Source organism: Chrysochloris asiatica, unplaced genomic scaffold (assembly GCF_000296735.1).
Source record: "Chrysochloris asiatica unplaced genomic scaffold, ChrAsi1.0 scaffold00129, whole genome shotgun sequence".
NCBI classification, from domain to species: domain Eukaryota; kingdom Metazoa; phylum Chordata; class Mammalia; order Afrosoricida; family Chrysochloridae; genus Chrysochloris; species Chrysochloris asiatica.
This window is the reverse complement of record NW_006408647.1, coordinates 9387534-9409109: the sequence shown is the minus strand read 5'-3', so window position 1 is coordinate 9409109 and position 21576 is coordinate 9387534. Positions and strand designations below refer to the sequence as shown.

Sequence of the window (21576 nt, the reverse complement as noted above, 5' to 3'; positions counted from 1 at the left end):
GTGTATTAATTTAATATATATACCTGAATATTAATATGAAAGCAATTTGCCATTAACTGCCAGTGGCCTCATTTGTTACACTCGGCCCTAGAGGGCCTCGAACCTCTGACTAGTCTTACACGGTCTGCAACACAGTGTTACCTTGTCCTGCTCAAACAACTGTTTTATGTACAGGTTCCTCATGAACACTATGAAGTGTTCCGCAATACTAATTCTCTGCAATGTTGTCCACAGCTTGTCATGATCCACACAATTGAAAGCCTTCGCATAGTCAATAAAGCACAGGTAAACATCTTTTTGGTGTTCTCTGCTTTCAACCAAGATCTGATGTCATCAATGGTATCCCTGGTTCCATGTCCTCTTCTGAATTCAGCTTATACCTCTGGAAGTTCTCTGTCAATGTATAGTTATAACCATTTTTGAATTATTAGTAGCAAAAGTTTACTTGACTGCAGTATTAATGATATTGTCCAATAATTTTCACATTCCTTTAAGTCACATCTTTGAAATGGGCACAAGTATGGATCTCTCCATTCAGTGGGCCAGGAGGTTGTCTTCCAAATTTCTTGGCATAAAAATGAGTAAGTACCTCCAGTGCTGCATCAGTTTGTTCCAAGATGTAAATGTGTATTCTACTGATTGCCAGTGCCCAGTTCTTTGTCAATGCCTTCAATGCACCTTGGACTACTTCCTTCAGGTACATTGGCTCTTGATCATATGCTATCTCTTGAGATGGTTAAACATCGACCATTTATTTTTGGCACAGTGACTCTATGTATTCCTTCCATCTCCTTTTGATGCTTCCTGCATCATTCAATATTTTGCCCATAAAATACTTCAATGATGCAAGTTGTGGCTTGAATTTTTTCTTCAGTATCCTCAGCTTGACCAATGCTGAGAGTGTTCTTCCATTTTGTTTTTCTAACTGCAGGTCTGCACATTTCATCATAATATGTAAATTTGTCTTCTAGAGCTGACGTTTGAAATTTTCTATTCAGTTCTTGTAACACTGCCTCATTTTTAAAATTTGTTTCAGCATATCTACACTGGAGGGCAAGTTTCAGAGTCCTCTGACATACATTCTTTCTTTCTTTTTGTCTTATTAATGACCTTTTGCTTTCTTCTTGTATGATGTACTTGATGTCATCACATTTTTCTAGTCTTTAGTGCCTAATGCATCAAATCTAGTCTTAAGATGATCTCTAAATTCAGGTGGGGTATGTTCAAGGTCATATTTTGCTTCTTCTTCTTCTTCTTCTTTTTTTTTTTTGAGTGTTTTCATTTTTATTGAACTATAAGGCAACAGAAAAATTAACATAATATTCATTCAGTCCACATCAACATTCCTTACACCACTAAAAAGTGATCAGTTAAACAGGCAGAGACTCAAGGGCTCCTAATAACTCTGCACCTAGCATGGCTGCCTGTCCTAAGGGCCAAGCCTGAACATTACAAATGCAGGCTTCCCTTAAAGATGTAGGCTTTGCTCTACTGCTGTAGTCTTGGTCTTTTGACCTGGATCTTCTTCCTCTTTCAATTCTGGGTTGCTATTTTTAACAATTTGGTGGCCCCATCACAATACCAAAACATCACCCAAATTTGATTAAAACATAAACGGAGATGTGTGGCCTAGAAGTATAAAGAAAAAGGCATCCTAAACGACTATCTGACTTCTCCAGTCCACCTGTAAGAATGAAGGGGAACTGGGAAGAGGAGAAATCTACATGCATAACTGAACTGGGATTCACTGCCTGGAACCTCCAGAGCAGTTGACCTTTCTCATTTTGCCTACTTCCCTGGTAGCTATTCATAGAGTTTAGGCACATAGTCATCCCATTCATCTTAGCAACATGTGCGGGTAACTGGGGACCAGAGCTCGTACTTTTTGCGGAAAGATGCCACCTTGAACTTGCCACAGTGGTTTTCAGATCGATTGCTGAGAATGGGTTCGTCATACTTCAGTGGCCTGTCCTGCTCGTAGACCAGCCAGACATAGCGGTAGAGGCCTGTGCCCTTGGGAGGCCCGGAGCCCATATAATCGGAGAGGACTGTGCCACTGCAGACATCGTTGCCCTTCATGATGGCCACCAGAAAATGGTGCCATTCCTGAATTTGGGCTTCTTCCTGCTGGGTGCATCTGGGTCTATCAAGACCAAGGTGTAGAGTTTACCGGAATTTAGGCCATGCCATCTAATGCTGATATGGTGGTTCTTCTTCTGGGTGGGCGTCAGCACTCTGCCTAGCTCGTCCACCTCTGCACCGCCGTTTTTGACCTGTAGTGGGTGCTGCGGCTGTTTATCCACTTCCTGCAGGCTCAAGGGCCCAGACTATTTGCTGACGTCCACAGGCATCGCAGGGTCAAGCGGAGCAGACAGCCGGAAGTGCAACAGCAGGAGCGGCACACTACAGCCCAGCAGTAACCACAAACTGCACACATTTGTGGACTTGTTTTACTATTCTTGAGCTTCAGCCTGAACTTGCATATGAGCAATTGATGATCTGTTCCACAGTCTGCCCCTTGCCCTGTTTTAACTGATAGTAATTGAGTTTTCACTCATCCTCTTTCCACAGAAGTAGTCCATTTGATTTCTGTGCATTCCAACAATTGAGGTCCACATATATAGTCTTCCTTAAGTAGTTTAAAAGTGCTATTTGCAATGAATAAGTCATTGGTTTTGAAAAATTCTACCATGCGATATCCAGGATCATTTCTATCACCAAGATCGTATTTCCAACACTTGATCCTTCCTCTTTGTTTCTAATCTTTGCATTCCAATCACCATTAACTATCAATACATCTTGATTGCATGTCTGATCAATTTCAGACTGAAAAAGTTTGTAGAATTCTTCAGTTTCATCACCACGGGCTTCAGTGGTTGGTGCATAAATTTGAATGATAGTCGTATTGACTGGTGTTCCTTGTGGGTCTGTGGATATTATCCTGTCACAGACAGCATTATACTTTAAGATAGATCTTGATAAGGTCTTTTTGATGATGAATGTGATGCCATTCCTCTTCAATTTGTCATTCCCGGGATAGTAAACCATGAGATTGCCAGATTCCAAATGACTAATACTAGTTCATTTCACCTCAGTTAAGCCTAGGATATCAATAATTACCCATTCTATTTAAATTTTGACAATTTCCTATTTTCCTCGATATATACTTCGTACACTCCGTGTTTCCATTATTAATGGATGTTTGCAGCTCTTTCTCTTCATTTTGAATTGTGCCCCATCGCAAATAAAGGTCCCGAGGGTTTTACTCCGTTTGTGTCATCATGGTCAACTCTTATTTTGAGAAGGCAGCTTTTCCCCAGTCATATTTTGAGTACTTTCCAACCTGAGGGACTTATCTTCCAGCACTATATCTGACAATATTTTGATACTATTCATCATGTTTCTATATTCAATATTCTGGTCCTGACTGTGTTCCACTGCTATTCATAAAGTTTTTATTAACTAACTATTCAGATGTAGTTTGACTCTCCTTTTTCCTAGTCTGTCTTCGTTTGGAAGTTCAGTTGAAATGTGTTCTCCATGGGTGAACCTGCTTGTATTTAAACTACCAGTGGAGTCGCTTTCAGAATCACAGTAACACACAAGCCATCACAGTATGACAAACTGACAGATGTGTGTTGGAAATACATATATATACATACATATTTGCACATATACACAAAAGGGGACTTTAAAAAGTTCATGCAGTAAGACCATAGGTGGAATCCTGATCCCCATCCAGAATCATCTGAAGTGGGAATTTCCACTTGTAAGGATAAGTAGACCAGCCTAGAACAGCTAGAAGAACAAAAGATACTTCTTGAAAGACTGGCAGGAAAAATAAAAAACAATAATGGCAGTCTGATTGACTACTACAAGAACAAGAAAGCTGTTTGCCCGGGAACTATCAAGGCAAGTGGTCAGATCTCCTCAGAGCAAACCCCCTTCCAATTCTGAGACTCAAGGGGAATACACAAGCAGGCATGTGGACTGGCTGGTGATCATGTTGGTCACCGCTGAGGGTAAGTGGGGAAAAACGGCAATGAAGTTGGGAGCTAAGTCCGACCACATTCAATAGACTCCTGTGAACCCAGGTTGAGACCTGGTTGGCCAGCAGTATGGCAAGACCTGGGGAATCCTGGGCCCAGAGGCAGTGACATGGCCACAGAGGACTAGAATGGAGAACAAAGTGTCCAGCTGATATGAAGTGAAGGGAGATGCACAAGAACACCCATACTTGAAGATAGTACCCACTTGACCTGGCTTCAATGGCTGGATGATCAGAACTTGGCTAGAAGATGAAAGAAGAGAGAAAAAAATAGTAACCCGCTACAATTTGATGAACTTTACCTATCCTTATGAATGTAGTAGCTCAAAAAAGGGAATAAATCTTTATAGCAAGAATCACTCTCACCCCCTCAGTACACAGGGTTGACAGGGTTGGGCAACTTACATATTGGCTACCCAAAATAGGTGGTGGTAGTGGTGGGGAATACAAAGGCAAGAAGTGACTGGCTTACAAGCTTTCAAGAAGGAGCCTAGTTCTAGATGGGGCGAGAGATGGTAGAATCTCTACTGAATGGTTTACAATCTGTTGGGACTAGGCTAACGAAAGGAGATGGGGATAAGACTCTTGTGATACAATAGTGAATGATTGCTATCAGGACTGACTATGAGGGTCATAAATGTAAAGGTAGCTATTTGGTAACAAAAGGAGGGACCTGACTGATTTTGCAGTCTAGGAGCAGAGGTCCCTGGGACCATAAAGTGAGAAGAGTGGAGTGCGGGACCCTACCCAGAGAGGCAGTGATGCCAGAAATGGAGGCAGAGACAATGATGTGGACAGATGGAGCGGCTGGGACACTGAACTTAGGGAGGGAGAAGGGCTATTTGCTGATGGCCAGGGGGCAGGCCTGTGGGGTGTAACCTTTGGTTGTTTGATGATGCGTGGTGGGGATTGCAATCTTTGCAATGAAACAAAATACGATAGGAGGAATGTAAAATGATGTTCTCCCATGTAAACCCACATAATTCACAATAAAAACTTAAAAAAAAAAAAAAAGTTCATGCAAAACTTCAATTATCTTTTTATTTCATTTTTCCACTAACTCTTTGAAGCCTACTCATATGCGTATTTTTGTCTGTGTCTGTTTGTGTGTGTGTGTACATTTGGCCATGATTCTGAATAGTTTCTTGTCCTTGTAATCTGTCTTGTATAGAGTTTCCAAGGATATAAATCTTTGCAGCAACAGGAAGCTTCATCTTTTTCCTATGGAGTGGCTTGTGGGCTCAGACCACCAACTCTGTGGTTAGCAGTCCAGTGCTTATCCTACAGAACTACCGTGCTCCACAAATCTAACTCTAGGGTCTCATATCTATGAGGTTTACTTTATAATGTCTTCTGTTCTATATCCTGGAAGAAATACACCCCCTTTCCTATATTTTGACAGTACATAGTTGCAGGGCTCATTAATTTTATGTTACCTATTTCTGCATAGATTTGTCTTTACCACTGAATGAAAAAGTAAGTCCTGACTCATTTATCTTTAACTCCCCATGCCTTACATATATTCTGCAAGGTAGATGTTCAGTAAATACTTATCAAATGACAGGTACTCAGTAATTACATGAAATAACACAGGATGCTGTTAGAGGGTGTAGATAACTAGATTAGATTCTTCTTCACCAGTAAAATAATAGCTGAAGAAATTATGTCAAAATAGGAAAGGATCCACAGTCTTAATTTATTTATAAGCAAAAATATATAATGCTTTAGTCAAGCAAGAAAAGACAAATAGTTCAAGTGCACACACTGACTAGCTACGAAAACTCCTAAGTTTTTAAAAATACATCTCTCCTTCTAATCAGTCCTTATTTAAAGATCCATAATGAATCAGGGTACAGTGCATAACACAATAATTTTGGTAGTATCTGAATGAAATGGTGAATTAGACTAAGCTATTTAGGACAGATTTCTATTGGCCTCAGACCATCAGTTCTTTTAGGCTTCTGCAAGACTTCCAAGAAAGATGTTATTCAGATTGCAAGAACTAGAGGCCAGGAAAGAGTCCGAGAGGTCAGGGATGCTCAGATAGATTTGGAAGTCATTCATGTATAGGTGGTAACTAAAACCACACATGCCATTTCCTCTGATCCATGATCCATGGTATTTCTCAGGGCCACTCCACAAGTCAAAACACCCATACTATCAGAAAATCAAGGGAGGGAACACAGTTTTGGATTCTATGAGTTCAAGATGTTCTTTCACCTTATAAAACCTGATCTCTCCTCCAGCAATTTTCCTTCTGGTCTAAAAGTTTCTTTACTTGGCATCAGCTTGAGGTATAATGTTAATAGAAAGAAAACACAAATGAAATATAGTTAGCTACTGTGTGATTTTAGAGAAGATAAATAAAATACTTGATAGTGATTAATACTCAGATAACAGAACTGCATAATACAGTGTTGTCTTTTATGTAAATTCTCCTTTTTCAGCTCAAGACAAAAGAGGTATATTATACATGATGTAATGAAACACAGGTTTAAAATTACAGAATTTGGAAAGGGGGTGTTTTTATATGCCACTTATCACTTACTATATTTTGACATTTTATTAAAAATTTAAAGGGGAAAAATAGATTAAGTAACTATAAAGTTTCTGCATTTGAATAAAGGAAAAATATTATTTCACTAAAGCATAGTGGTTATGAATCGGGCTGCAAGCCACAATGTCAGCAGTTCGAAACTACCAGCTGCTCCGTGGGAGAAAGATGAGGCGTTCTGCTACCATAGAGATTTACAGCCTTGGAAACCCTGTACAGAATCACTATGAGTTGGAACCGATTCCACGGCACATAACAACAACAACAACAACATATGCGTAAAACAATACCATCCATACTAAATTTAAGAGATATTTTGTCCTAAATTTGGATGTTTTGAAATGGACATGGCACTGCTTAACTGATACCTAAAGATTATTTTGTAGTAAGTGTAAGAGAAATCAGCCCATCTGTGTCTAAGTTTTGGGTCTGAACACATTTTACAATTGAGCTTTCACTCCAAGATAATAAAACATGAAAGCCTTAAGTTTGGAACGGATCAGATCCATTCCAGCAAATTACAGAAGAGAAGAAGAAAAAGCTACTTGCTACTTACTGAACACCATAGTTCTCAAAAGGATCCAATAAATTGGAAAATTAACTTTCTAATTTGAATATTAGATAACTTTCCTTTCTCAGCATAAAATTAATTTGATTTAATCAAAAGACATATGGAAAACCTAGTACAGAGGTTTGAGGTTCACACATGACATTAGGAGACTGCCACATATTTGTTATGCTTAGGGAGTATTCCAACTTCATACTGTTTCAGTTTGCAAATTTATAAAGTGGGAAAAAAAGAAAAACTCGCTGCTTTTGAGTAAATTCCAACTCACAGACCCTGTAGAACAGAGCAGAACTTCCCTAGCAGATTTCCATGGCTGTAAATCTTTATTGAAGCAGAGTACCACATCTTTCTCCCAAAAAGCAGCTGGTGGATTTGAACTACCGACCGTTTTGTTAGCAATCGAGTGATTTAACTACCGTGTCACATCAGGGCTGTCTATGTAACATCAAACACAGGGGCTAAATGAGCTACGAGGCCAGCCCAGAAAAGTAATGACCTTTAAAGCAAAATAAAATGACCAGAACCACAAACACAAAACACACTGCCATTGAGTTGATTTTTACTCATAGTGAACTTATATAGGGATTTGATTCCGTTAATCTTACAGGAACAGAGCTCCCTTGGAGTGTCTGGTGGATTTGCAGTTAGCAGTCCTTTTGAAAAAACCCTAAGTTTTTATTTTTTTTTATTAAACTATACACAAGCCCTTTCTGGAACGCAAACCGGTAGCCATTTTGTGAAGCAGCAAATGCGATGGCCAACTGCATGACCTTGGTTCAGCAGTCCTTTCTTGGACTCACCTCATTGACAAAAACATCGGATCCAAGTCAGATCTGCTTTGTGTCCTTTTACAGGATGTGGGAGGGGGCAACTGGACTGAGCTTGGCCGTACTGAGAGAGTAGGGAACTGCTCACGCCCAGAGTTCTCCAAGACCCTACAGTTTGAGTACCACTTCAAAACAATTCAAAAGTTCCACTTTGGCATCTATGACATAGACAACAAGACACCTGCGCTGGGCGACAATGACTTCCTAGGGGGAGCTGAGTGTTGCCTGAGTCATATTGTGGCCAGTCAGATGTTGATTCTACCCTTGATGCTGAAGGCTGGGAAATGTGCTGGGCGAGGGGCCATCAGTCTCAGCTCAGGAGTTGGACAACCATGGAGTAACCACGGAGGTGGAGGTCAGAAACCTAGATAAAAAGGACTTTCTAGGACAATCAGACCCATTTCTGGAGTTCTTCCATCAGGGTGACAGAAAGTGGCACCTGACATACAGATGTGAGGCAATTAAGAACAATCTTAACCCTACTTGGAAGCACTTCAGGGGAGACCCCAGCACACCCATCCAGATGTGATGCTCAGACTATGACAGTGACGGCTCACATGACCTCACTGGCACTTTCCACACTAGCCAGACCCAGCTCCAGTCAGTCCCGGCCAACTTTGAATGCATCCACCCTGAGAAGCAGCAGAAAAAGAAAAGCTACATGAACTCTAGAACTATCTGTATCAAGACTTGCCAGGTTGAAAGAGAATATTCCTTCTTGGATTATGTGATGGGAGGCTGTCAGATCAACTTCACTGTAGGTGTGGACTTCATTGGATCACACCTAATTCCCTGCACTACCTCAGCCCAACAGGTGTCCATGAGTTCCTCAAAGCAGTGTGGAGTGTGGGCAGTGTGGTTCAGGACTATGACTCAGACAAGCTATTCCCCGCATTTGGATTTGGGGCCCAGATGCCCCCTGACTGGCAGGTCTCCCATGAATTTGCCTTGAACTTCAACCCTAATAACCCCTATTGCAGCAGGCATCCAGGGCACAGGGCATTGTAGATGCCTACCGCCAAGCCCTGCCTCACTACGACTCTATGGCCCTACCAACTTAGCACCTATCATCAACCATGTGGCCAGGTTTGCAGTTCAGGCTGCACATCAAAGGACTGCTTTGCAATACTTTGTGCTGCTGCTGACCAATGGTGCTGTGACCAATGTGGAGGCCACATGTGAGGCTGTGGTGCGTGCTTCAAACCTGCCCATGTCAGTGATTTTTGTGGGCGTGGGCAGCGCTGACTTTGAAGCAATGGAGCAGCTGGATGCTGATGGTGGGCCCCAGCATACACACTCTGGGGAGGCAGCTGCCCGTGCCATAGTGCAGTTTGTGCCCCACTGCTGTTTCCAGTATGCCCCTTGGGAAGCACTGGTGTAGACTGTACTTGCAGAAGTGCCTACAAAACTAGTCTCCTACTTTAAGACCCAAGGTTGGGCCCTATTGAAGCTGCTTTCACCTCCAGCAAATTACCCTTCACAGGCCCCTCGGGCCTAAGTTCCTGGAGGGTGAGCTGTGGACAGTTTTCAATCATGTGCCCCCAAAGTTCCTTTGAGCCATGGTACAAGTCTGTATAGTTTCCCAGTGCTAGCTAGTACTTTATATTTTATACTTTTACACTTACTCCTGTTATTGCTGCTTGATCCCAACTTCTATCCCTGGCCTGGCACCTCTCTTTCAATGAAGACCAGAAAAACAAAACAAAACAAAAAACTATATAAGAATAATACTAATTTCCTATATTAGATATGTATTTCTTAAATTAACAAAGATTGCAAGTTAGGCTTTTACAACGCTTTCTCTGACTCACTAAAATCAGACAGCATTTCTAATTTCTCTGTAATAATAACATCATCATTCTGTAAGCAGGCTTCCAGGATGAGCTAGGTTCTTCTGCACTATCAATGCTTTCTTCTCTCAAGCAGCTATCCTGACATCAAAAACACTTATGTCACCAAAGTTACTGATGGTTGTTTTTATGTGCTGACAAGTTGGTCAAACTCAGAGTGACCTTCTGTAAGATTTTTGAGGTTGTAAATCTTTGTAGGAGCAGAAAGCTGTATCTCCCAAGGAACAGCTGGTGGGCTTGAACCACCAAGCTTTTGGTTAGCAGTCCAGTGCTTATCCTACAGAGCCACAATACTCCCCCTATCCACAATACTCCCCCTGTTGTTGTTGTTGTTGTTAAGTGCCTTCGAGTCGGTTCCGACCCATAGCGACCCTGTACAGGGTTTCCGAGGGTGTAAATCCTTATGGGAGTAGAAAGCCTCATCTTTCTCCTGCGGAGCAGCTGGTAGTTTCGAACTGCTGACCTTAAGGTTCGCAGCCCGATTCATAACCACTACACTACCAGAGCTCCTTTGTTGTTGTTGTTGTTAAGAGCCGTCGAGTCGGTTCCGACCCATAGCGACCCTGTACAAGGTTTCCGAGGGTGTAAATCCTTATGGGAGTAGAAAGCCTCATCTTTCTCCTGCGGAGCAGCTGGTAGTTTCGAACTGCTGACCTTAAGGTTCGCAGCCCGATTCGTAATCACTACACTACCAGAGCTCCTTAGATGTTGTTAAATATCATCGAGTCAGTTCCAGCTCATAGCGACCCCGTAAAGGGTTTCTGAGGAGCAGATGGTGCATTTAAATCCCCAACCTTGCAGTTCAAACTGACTCAGTGAAACCATACTGGACAAGAGTCCAACTTCCCACACCGTGACAACATTTGGGATAATACAAGGCTGTAACTTTCTTGCGTCACAGAACCTACGATGATGGTATATGTTTGGTTAGATCTATACCCTAGTTATTCCACTGTTGAATAATAATATAAATTCAAATTTATTCATAGCTGTATGAACTGAAGAGGAACAAGTTTCTATTACTATTCAGAATACTGATTTGAGACCAATACAAAGTTTGAAAGTGGAACAACATTCTGGATTTCTTAGGCAAGTTTTGAAGTTTTAGTGTGGTGGTGGAGGACAAGGACTGGATTGCCAGCCAAAAGGATGGAGGTTCAAACACAACTGCTGCTCCTCAGAAGCCTTATACAGGAAACAAATCTACAATACTTAACAACAACAAGGCAATTTGTGACCGTACAGCCAAGTATTAAAACAAACAATGAATCGGGAAGGGCCTGCATTTTATTCATTATTAATATAGAGACTGGAAGACCACAGAGTACAAAAACAGTTTTCAAAATGAAACTATGTTTAGTTAAATAATATGTTGATCTCTTTAAAGCAAATTGTTATTTTTTAAGTATGACTGATGAAAATTCACTATTTATGGCTTCCATTCTAGTTACCAGATGTTGTTGTTGTTGTTAGGTGCCATCGAGTCAGTACCAACCCATAGCGACCTTATTTATGCACAGCAGAATGAAACACTGCCCAGTCCTGGGCCAACCTCTCACTACTGTTGCCATGCTTGAGTCCATGGATGCTACCTCTTGGCCAATCTATCTCATTGGGGTCTTCCTCTTTTTCTCTGACCCTCCACCAGATGTTGGGATCACCTTATTTAGTTGTGACCTTATTTCAATGCAAAATTCCAAATTTTATTCTTAGCCACTTCTACTCTACTTTGTGGATCTCTGGTTAGGTGCCATGAGATAAACCACTGGATCACAAGGTCTGTTTGAACCACAAGGTCAGCGGTTCAAATTCCTAAACTGCTCCTTTGAAAACCCTATACTAGGTCACTATGAGTTGAAACCAACATGACAGCATTTAACAACAACAATAACTCTACTCTGTACAAGAGTAGAAGGCAAATCAAGGCGAAGTAATACTTTACTAGCTGGGACTCCCACCACGTGTCTGACAGTTTGTCATATTCTGGTGACTTGCATGTTATTGTGATACTGGAAACTGTACAACTCTTATTTTTAAATACCATAAGGATCACCCATGGTGGATGGGTTTAAGAGAAGCTTCCAGACTAATCCAGAATAGGAAGAAGTAAAGGCACATAACTCCCAAATGTTTAGCCACTGAAAACCTTATGAATAGCAGGGAACACCATCAGATACAGTGCTGGATAATAAAAGCATGAATAGCATTAGAATATAGTCAGATATAGTGCTGGAAAATTAGCCCCTCAGGTTGGAAAGCAATCAAAATACAACTAGGGAAGAGCTGCCTCCTCAAAGTGATAACGCAAATGGAGTAAAGTTTTTGGGACTTTCATTTGTTGATGGGGACCAACTCAAAATGTGAAGAAATATCTATTAATAATCGGAACATGGAAAATTGGAAGTTGTTAGAAATGAAATGAAACACATAAAGATTGATATCTTAGGCATAAGTGAGCTGAAATGAATGGACATTAGACATCCTGAATCTGACAATCATGGTTTACAAATTCAAGAAGAATGGCATGGCATTCATCATCAAAAAGAATATATCAAGATCTATCTTGAAATACAACACTATCAATGATAAAATAATTTCCAAACGCCAACAAGGAATACCAGTTAATACCATTATTATTCAAATTTACACACCAACCACTAAAGCCAGTGATAATGAAATTGAAGAATTCTACCAACTCATTCAGTTTTAAATTGATCAAACATACAATCAAGATGTATTGATAATTACTGGTAAATGGAATGCAAAGGTTGGAAACAAACAGGAAAGGTCACTAACAGGACACTATAGCCTTGGTGATAGAAATAATGCTGGACATCGCTTGACTGAAATTTGCAAGAGCAATGGCATTCATTGCAAATACTTTTTTGAAATAGCATAAAAGGAGGATTACACATATGGAATTCACAAAAATCCTGTTGACTACACCTGTGGGATAAAAACTCAATATCATCAGCCAAAACACGGCAAAGACCCAACTGTAAACAGATAGTCAGTTGTACACATATAAGCTGATGCAGAAGCTGAAGAAAATTAAAACAAGTCCATGAGAGCCAAAATATGGCCTTGAACATAGCCCACCTGTATTTAGAGACCATCTCAAGCACAGATTTGATGCATTAAACACTAATGAGAAGAACATCAGAAGAGATGTGGGATGACATCCAGAACAACATGCAGGAAAAAAGCAAACAGTCGTTAAAAAGACAGGAAAGAGAGAAAAGACCAAAACGGATGTCAGAAGAAACTCTGAAACTTGCTCTCTCCAGTGTAGAGATATAAAAACGAATGGAAAACACAAGTAAGTCAAAGAACTTAGGACAGGGTTCTTTGTAATTACAAAGAAATTACTAAAAAAACCTTAGGCTTTTGTGAGTAATGTTTTCAAGGTCATACAATTAGAAAGGGTTCCAGTCCAAAGACTCTGCCATACGTCCAATATCTCTTTTACTTTATTTTTCAATTTTCATCATTACTGCTTTTAATTATCAGTACCTTTATAAACCATAACATTGACTTCTGTGAGTGAACACCTGAACATACTAACACTAGCAAATTAAGTGCTGCAATATTGTATGCAGAACATATTATTAGAGATAAAAATGTAGTAAAAAATTAAACAGACAATCCTAATGCAATTTATCGTAACACAAGTATATCATAAATCATAGACTTCCTGAGACTCGGAAAGCCTCTAGACTCAAGACAAACAACAAACACATGATTGTGAGTACAGTTTGTTATAACTAAAACACAGGATTACCTTACTATCAGTATGTTCAAGACATGATTGTAAAAGTGAGCTAAAACTTTCATGGATCTGGATGACCAGAGTAGAAGAAATTACCACCAATATTTTTTTTTCATTTTAATTTCAAACAGTAATCTGTATTTAAGAGTCATTTTCCTAAATATCAGAACTCCACACCTACACTTTAAAATCTTCGTATCTGTGACAATGAAAAATCAAGGGAGCATTCTCATTGTTTTCTGATCTGTGTTTTTGCTAATATATTCAAGCTTATCTTCTCCAACTTGCATCTGAAGATCTTTTTCCTCTGGTTTACTCATATGCTTGCTCATCCAGGTACATTCTGTATTCTCTGCCCCTCTACCTGGTCCACTTCAAATAATGAAACCTGTAGTTTTTCAATTCCACACAAGCATGATTTTCTAAGTAAAACTTTCCTTCATTTTTCTGGCAATGAAACACTATCTCTATCAAGAAAACCATGTATGGACCTCAACAAATGAAGCAAAGAAGAGTTAGGTAACTTAGCTAAATCAGTAAATGGTAGAGTTGTGATTTAAACACAGAAAGGCTGGTCTTGAAGAGTATGGCTTTAATTACTATACTCAGTACATGGCAGCATGGATGGTGAAGTCAAAAGAGAGGGGTTGAGCTCCAGCTATACAACAGAAACAAGTGCTCTAAACCTCAGTTACCACATGTGTAAAGGGAAGTAGCCATGTACTGTTTTCCTCTTCAACATCCATGTGCCCCTTCGCTCAGTAATAAAATCACATTTTTCATTTCGGGTTCCATTTCTCCCCTATGTATTCTGCCTTGTGTTGCTGTGGTTAAATGCTGTCGAGTTGGTTCTGACTCACAGCGACCCTATATAGGGTTTCCGAGGAGCAGCTGTGGCCACGGCTCCTGACTTCAGAAAACATTCAATATTCCACATCCTTTAGCACACTTACCAGCTAAGGCCAGTAATTTTAAAGTTACCTATGAAGAGCAGATGGAGTCCTGGTGTGGCGCTGTAGGATCAGTACTAGACTGCTAACTATGAAGTCGGTTGCTCAAACCTATCAGATACTCCTCGGAAACCCTATTCAGGGTGTTCTACGAATCAAAACTGACTTGATGGCACTTAACAGCAACAACATGAAAAGCAGATAGCAAAGTAACTGGAACAGAGAATGTGTTTGTTGAAACATCATGTGTTTTCTTTCTATTCTTTTTGTTTATATGAATGATAAAATTATATGTTTCAAATTTAAGAATGCCTCTTAGCTCTTAAAATCTCTATTAATCTCTTAAACTTATTTAGATGCTTTTATATCATTCCTTTATTATCTACTGAAATGTAGAGTCTATTCTAAAAGAAAGAATTCATTTAGAAGGATAGCACCTAAAACTTGTCAAAATCAATTAAATACAGATAACCCTCGGAAACCCTGTACAGGGTCGCTATGGGTCGGAACTGACTCGACGGCACTTAACAACAACAACAACATAACTTTGTAAGGCTGCATCTTGCAAGCAGAACAGAAAGGTTATACATGTAAATGTCATTCCATGACCATTGTCATGATTAACAAAAAGTCAATTAGTGTCTGTCAATTATGTCTTTTGGTAAAATATGTGACATATCATCTACTGTTGAAACCACAGAGAATAACAATTTATAAACCAAACTGTTACTTTTACTGTTGTTAAGTGCCTTCAAGTCAGTTCCAACCCACAGCAACTCTGTGTAAGGTTTCCAAGGAGCAGCTGGTGAGCTTGAACCACCAACCTTGCATTTTAAATTGACTTTGCATTCCAGCATATTAACCCACAGTGCCACACAATGCTGTCAGGTGCCATCACATCAGTTCCTACTCATTACAACCCTATGTACAACAGAACAAAACATTGTCCAGTCCTGTGCCTTTCTCACAATTGCTGCTATTCAAAACTCTAGAGCTAGCATCATACATAATGGTAAAGTACTGAACATTGTCCCCTGAGACCGGAAGAAATGCAAAGATAACCATTCAGTATATATTTAGTATATATGGAGAAACTAGTCAGTGCAAAAGGTCAAGAAATGTAACATTCCATAAACTCCTGAAGATGACAGAGAGAAGTGGAAGGGCTAGTTGGTCTGAAGTGTGGTGAGACCTGGGGACTCCTGAGGCCATGAACAAGGACATAGCCACAGAGGGCTAGAGCTGAGAGTGAAGTGTCCAGCTGTTAAGTACTTAGGGGAGACACATAAGAATGCCCAAACTTGTAGTTGGTACTCATTCGCCTTGACCTCAATGGCTTGATAATCAGATCCTGACTAGAGGAAAAAAAAAAAAAATTGATACAGGAAACAAGTGTAAATTGCTACAATTTGATGAACTTGACCTATACTTATGGATGCAGTAGCTCAAAATACCAACTGTGAGGGAAGGAGTCTTCACATCAAGTATCAATCCTATCCGCTCTGTACACAAGATTGACAGGGACAACTTAGACATTGGCAACTTAAAATGGGAGGGAAGGGACCTATAAAGGCACAAAGTGACTGGCTTACAACTTTTCAAGAGGGAGTTTAGTTTCAGAGTATGCAAGGGAAGGAAGAATCCCCACTGAATAGTTTTCATCTTGTCTAGACAGTTCTGGTGAAAAGAAATGGGGATAAGATTCTTACGATTCAATAGTGAGTAGTAACTGTTATCATGACGAATTGCTACTATCACAACTGTTAAAATACAAGTTTTGTAACAAAAGGGGGATTACAGTCCAGGAACAGAGGACCCTAGGGCCATCAAGGGAGAAGAGCATAAGCAGAATGTGGGACCCTATCCAGATAAGCAGGGACACTGGAGATAGAGGCAGAGATGAGGACACAGAGAAAGGTTGTGTGCTGGCAGCCAGGAGGCAGGCTTGCAGAATGTGTCCTTTGGTTGTCTAAATTATTATATATTCCTAAGTGTATTTGTGTACATCCCCTCACCCAAGAAAAAGAAAAAAAACAGAGGTAATAGAAGCAAATACTGTTGAATGATGATGTACGGAAGAGATTGTCATCATTGCAATGAAACGATGAGTGTAAAATTGATGTTCTCCCATGTAACCCATCACTCAATCCACAATAAAAACTTATTAAAATATATAAATTACAAAGATTAATTTTCAAAAGCTGTAAACATTTCTATTCATTTCTATTCAAAGAACACAAAAATAAAATCAGTTTTCGTTTAAGTAGCACAAACCCTCTGCTACCACTTGCTGAAGGTTTAAATTCATCATTTAATCTTCACTTGTCCCTTGCACTTTGGACATGTTGTCAGGAAGGACTAGTCCCCAGAGAATGACATCATGTTTGCTAAAGTGAAGGATTAAGGAAAAAAGGAAGACTCCCAACAAGATGGATTGATACAGTGGCAGCAACAATGGGCTCAAACATAACAATTGTGAGAATGACAAAGACTGTACAGTGTTTTGTTCTATTGTGCACAGGGTCACTATAAGTCAAAACCAATTCAATTGCACCTAACAACACTTCTTTCATATAAAAAAACAAAACAAAACAAAAACAAACAGATAGAATACAAAGAAAATATAGACCAGTTATACAAATCTCAATTTTTTTTCAAGCTCACATTTTTTAACGCAAAAATGCATAAATGTCTCAGCTTCTAACATCACCTTATATTCTAAAATAAGACTATCCTTTGTTTCCAATGACTGTGACTTGTGTGCCTTATTACACAACTCTGGACCACATTTCAGAGTGTGTCCAAATTCTTTTAGGGTATATAATTCACTGAGTAGGCAATCTTATAATAGGGGCAAATGAAATTTATTCATCCGAGTCAGTCAGATCATGTTTTCCATAAAGCTAGTAAACAGCTACAGACATAGTCTGCTTCCCATCAAAGTCTTCACATATAACCTCTGTAATGCTGATGGTTCTCTGGTAAGTTTTCAAACCAAAACCCGAAAAACATATGACAAAATGCATTTTATTAAAGAAACATGCCTACACTGCCCACCCTGCTTTCACTTGCAAATTTAAAGAATGAAATTCTATTGCAAGTGCCAAAATGCTGCTGAATATATGTCCATAAGCTACACTTGTATGCATTTTTATAGATTAAGCAAAAGCACCAACTCTGCATAATACTAACAAAGAAGGGAAACTTTCTACATAGCATCAAGACTTTAAATTCAAACCATTTCCTCATACAAAATGATGAAGGTGTATTTCTTTTTGACATTCTCTGGAAAATATTTCAGAAAAAAATTGAGGTCTAAATGTCTCCTCTTTTCAGTATCTTGAATCTAGCTTTCGTGTTGCAATTAAGTATATTCACAGGCACCGAATATGAGATGACTTCAAAGAAAATCTTCAAAACCCTGTCCTTTCTTTCTTGAAACCTCATGTAATAGACATTTGATTGAATTTTGTTCTTCTAGGTTTCCAAAAAATAATTGTGATCATTTCACTGGAACTTAAGAGAAATATTGGCAAGCACAGGTAACATAAAAAAAAGCCATTGGAAAGACAGGAGCTCTCTTCCAAAATTAATCCTTTATATTCAAGCCTCAATTGGCTCTAAATAAAATGGTGAGTAATTATTTAATTCCCTCCTTTAAACCTTGTTAGCAAACTATCTGCACAAGTAACATTACTTTATAGAAGACTGACATGATCATTTCTCTAGATCATAGCACACAATTATTACTTGGTTTGGATAAAATGAATTTTGGAAAGCACTTAATATAAAGAGGATGTTTGATTTTTTAGTGGTATCTGAGACTGTCTCAAGTTATAATGTAGGTGTAATATACAAATTGCTAGTATAATGTTATAACATTGCTTTGTTGTTGTGAAGTGCCATCAAGTCGGTTCCGACCCATAGCAACTCTGTATAGGGTTTCCGAGGAGCAGCTGGTGAACTTGAACTGCTGACCTTGCAGTTCAAATAGCTTTGCAGTCTGGTGCATTGACCCACAGTGCCACACAAACAATATTTAATTTGTCATAGAAAAAAGTAAGTAAATCAACACAGAGTTATCTTCAATTTTCTAACTTTTATTCCCCTGTTGACTGTCCCATCAGTTTTACAAGGGATTTAATTTTTCTTCAAAATATAAATCATGGTAAATGCCTAAATGGCACTTAAGTTTAGAAAATCAATCGTAAATAACTAACAGACAACTGGCAGCTTACAGCTTTGCAAAAGTTAAAGACAGATGGTCAAGAAAACATCATGAGTCTCAAATTGCAACTCCATCTTAAGGGAAGATTTCCTATTGACTTTGCATTAGCCTTTCTTACAGGTGCAGAGTACTTATTCTTATATGTAGGGAAAATAAATGATTTATAAGCCATAAGAATATCTTCTCACTTTCCATTAGTAGGTTATAGAATCAATTAAAATTGCAATACATCAATTCTGTACATGAAGCTGGCTCTGTTATTAGAGTAATATAATCCAACTATGTGGAAAAGTCAAATTTTTTTCAACAAAGTTAATTTAGATAAATTGAACAGATAACAATTCAGAACTGAACCTATCACAAAAGCTTCTATTCAAAGCAGTAAGTGATGAATTTTATATACCAAAGGAAAATACTGAATTTTATTCTACAACCAGAATGGTTGAAAACTAATTAGTACATTAGTACTTTATTTACACAAATGTTTAAATACTTGCACAAGTCACTTGAAAAAAAAAAAAAAAAAACAGTCCTGAAAAGCTACTATATGTTTTAAGCGCATGTAAGGTATTATTATAAAAAATGTTAATAGCATAAAATATGTGGATTTTACATTTAACTCCATTCATGTTCATCTGTCTCCTCGGAGAATATGCTTCCATCTATAACATTCTACCACTTGTCTCTCAGTTTGTCCAACTATGGTGGCATGTGTGTGGCTGTGATGCTGGAAGTTGTGCTATCAATATTGTATATAAAATACCAGCAGGGTGAACCCATGGTTGACAGGTTTTAGCTGAGCTTCCAGACTAAGACAGACTAAGAAGAAGTATAGGTGGACTACTTCGGAATGTGTAGCACCAGAATACTTAACATAGAAACATGATGAGTAGCACCAAAATAGAGATATAGGAATCCTGGTGTGGTGCTGTAAGATTAGCACTAGACTGCAAACCACATGGTTGAAGTTTAAACATACAATATGCTCCTTGGAAAGCATATACAGAATCACCAGGAGCCAGAACTAACTCGACCACACTTAACAACAATATCATAGTGCCAGAAGATGAGCCGCTCAGGGTGGAAGGCACTCAGAAAACACAACTGTAGAAGAGCTGTCTCGTAGAGGTAGAGTTGAACACTTAGAGTCCTGGTGTGGCACTGTGGGTTAATGCGCCAGACTGCAAAGCTGTTTGAACTGCAAGGTTGGTGGTCCAAGCTCACCAGCTGCTCCTTGGAAACCCTATACAGGGTCGCTATGGGTCAGAACTGACTCAATGGCACTCACAACAACAACAATAAAGTAAAGCTTTTGGAACCTCCATTTGCTGATAGGGTATAACTCAAAATGAAGAGAAAGAGCTGCACATAACCATCAATAATCAAAACATGCACTGTATGAAGTGTGGATCTAGGAAAATTGGTCATTGCAAAAATAAAATAGAACACATAAAGATCAAATCTTGGGCATTAGTCAGCTGAAATAAACTGGTTTGGCAATTTTAAATCTGACAATCGCATAATACACTATGCAGAGAAAGGCAAATTGAAGAAGAATGATGCTGCATTCACCATTAAAATTTTTTTTTCAAGATCTATCTTGAAGTATAATGCTATCTGTAATAGGCTAATATCCATATCCCTATAAGGAAAACCAGTTAATACCACTATTATTCAAATTTACATGCCAACCACTAAAGCCAGTGATGATGAAATTGAAGAATTCTACCAACTTCTTAAATATGAAATTGGTCAAACATAAAATCAAGATGTATTGATAATTACTGGTGATTGGATGGCAAAGGTTGAAAATGAAGATGAAGCATTAGTAGTTGGAAAACATGGTGCTGGTGATACCATGCTGAAGATTCCATGACATATATTTGCAAGACTAATGATTTATTCAAAACAAATTCCTATTTTTTTTTTTTTTACAACATAAAAGAAGACTATACACATGGATCTCACCAGATGGAATACAAAGAAATCAAATTGATTACATCTATGGAGAGAGACAGTGGAAAAGTTCATATCATCAGCCAAAACAAGGCCAGGGGGAGACTATGGAACAGACCATCAATTTTTCATATGGAAGCTCAAGTCGAAGCTGAAGAAAATTTAAACAAGTCAGAGTTAAAATATGAACTTGAATATATTCCATCTGAATTTCGAGATTATCTCAAGATATTTTGATACATTAGACACTAACTACTGAACACTAGAAGAGTTATGTGATAACATCAAGATTATCATACAGGAAGAAAGCAAAAGGTCATTAAGAAGACAAGAAAGAAGGAAGAGTCCAAAATGGATGTTAGAAGAGACTCTGAAACTTGCTCTCTGGAATTGAGATGCTGAAGCAAAGCGAAAAAATGAGGAATAAAGAGCTGAACAGCCTATGTCAAAGGGCTGATCACGAAGACAAAGTAAAGTATTATTATGAAATGTGCAAAGACCTAGAGTTAAAAACTAAGAGGAAGAACACACTCAGCATTTCTTAAGCTGAAGAAACTGAAGAAAAATTTCGACTTGAAATATTGAAGGATCCTCTATGGGCAAAATGTTGAATGACGCAGAAAGCATCAAAAGAAAATGGAAGGAAGAACAAACAAGATGGCGGATCGGGTGGATGTATAGCAGAGAGCTCCGCCAACAACAACACAGAATACCTGACCAAGCAGGCTCAGGGGCTGGTCCCAGAACTCTGAACCGCATATAAAGGAATACTTAGAAGGTTGGAAGGCTCACAGCTGGGGGAATTTGTGGCAGAAGCAAGAAATCT

General features: G+C 39.0%; 1 protein-coding gene and 2 pseudogenes across 3 annotated transcripts in view; 1 reads left to right on the top strand and 2 right to left on the bottom strand.

The window, feature by feature from the left end:
- Positions 1–21576, bottom strand: part of TBCK (TBC1 domain containing kinase) — a 343431-nt gene that overhangs the window by 292421 nt on the left and 29434 nt on the right. The gene's annotated exons all lie outside the window — the stretch shown is intronic.
- On the bottom strand, positions 1789–2351 carry LOC102814351 (annotated as a pseudogene).
- On the top strand, positions 7924–9495 carry LOC102814738 (annotated as a pseudogene).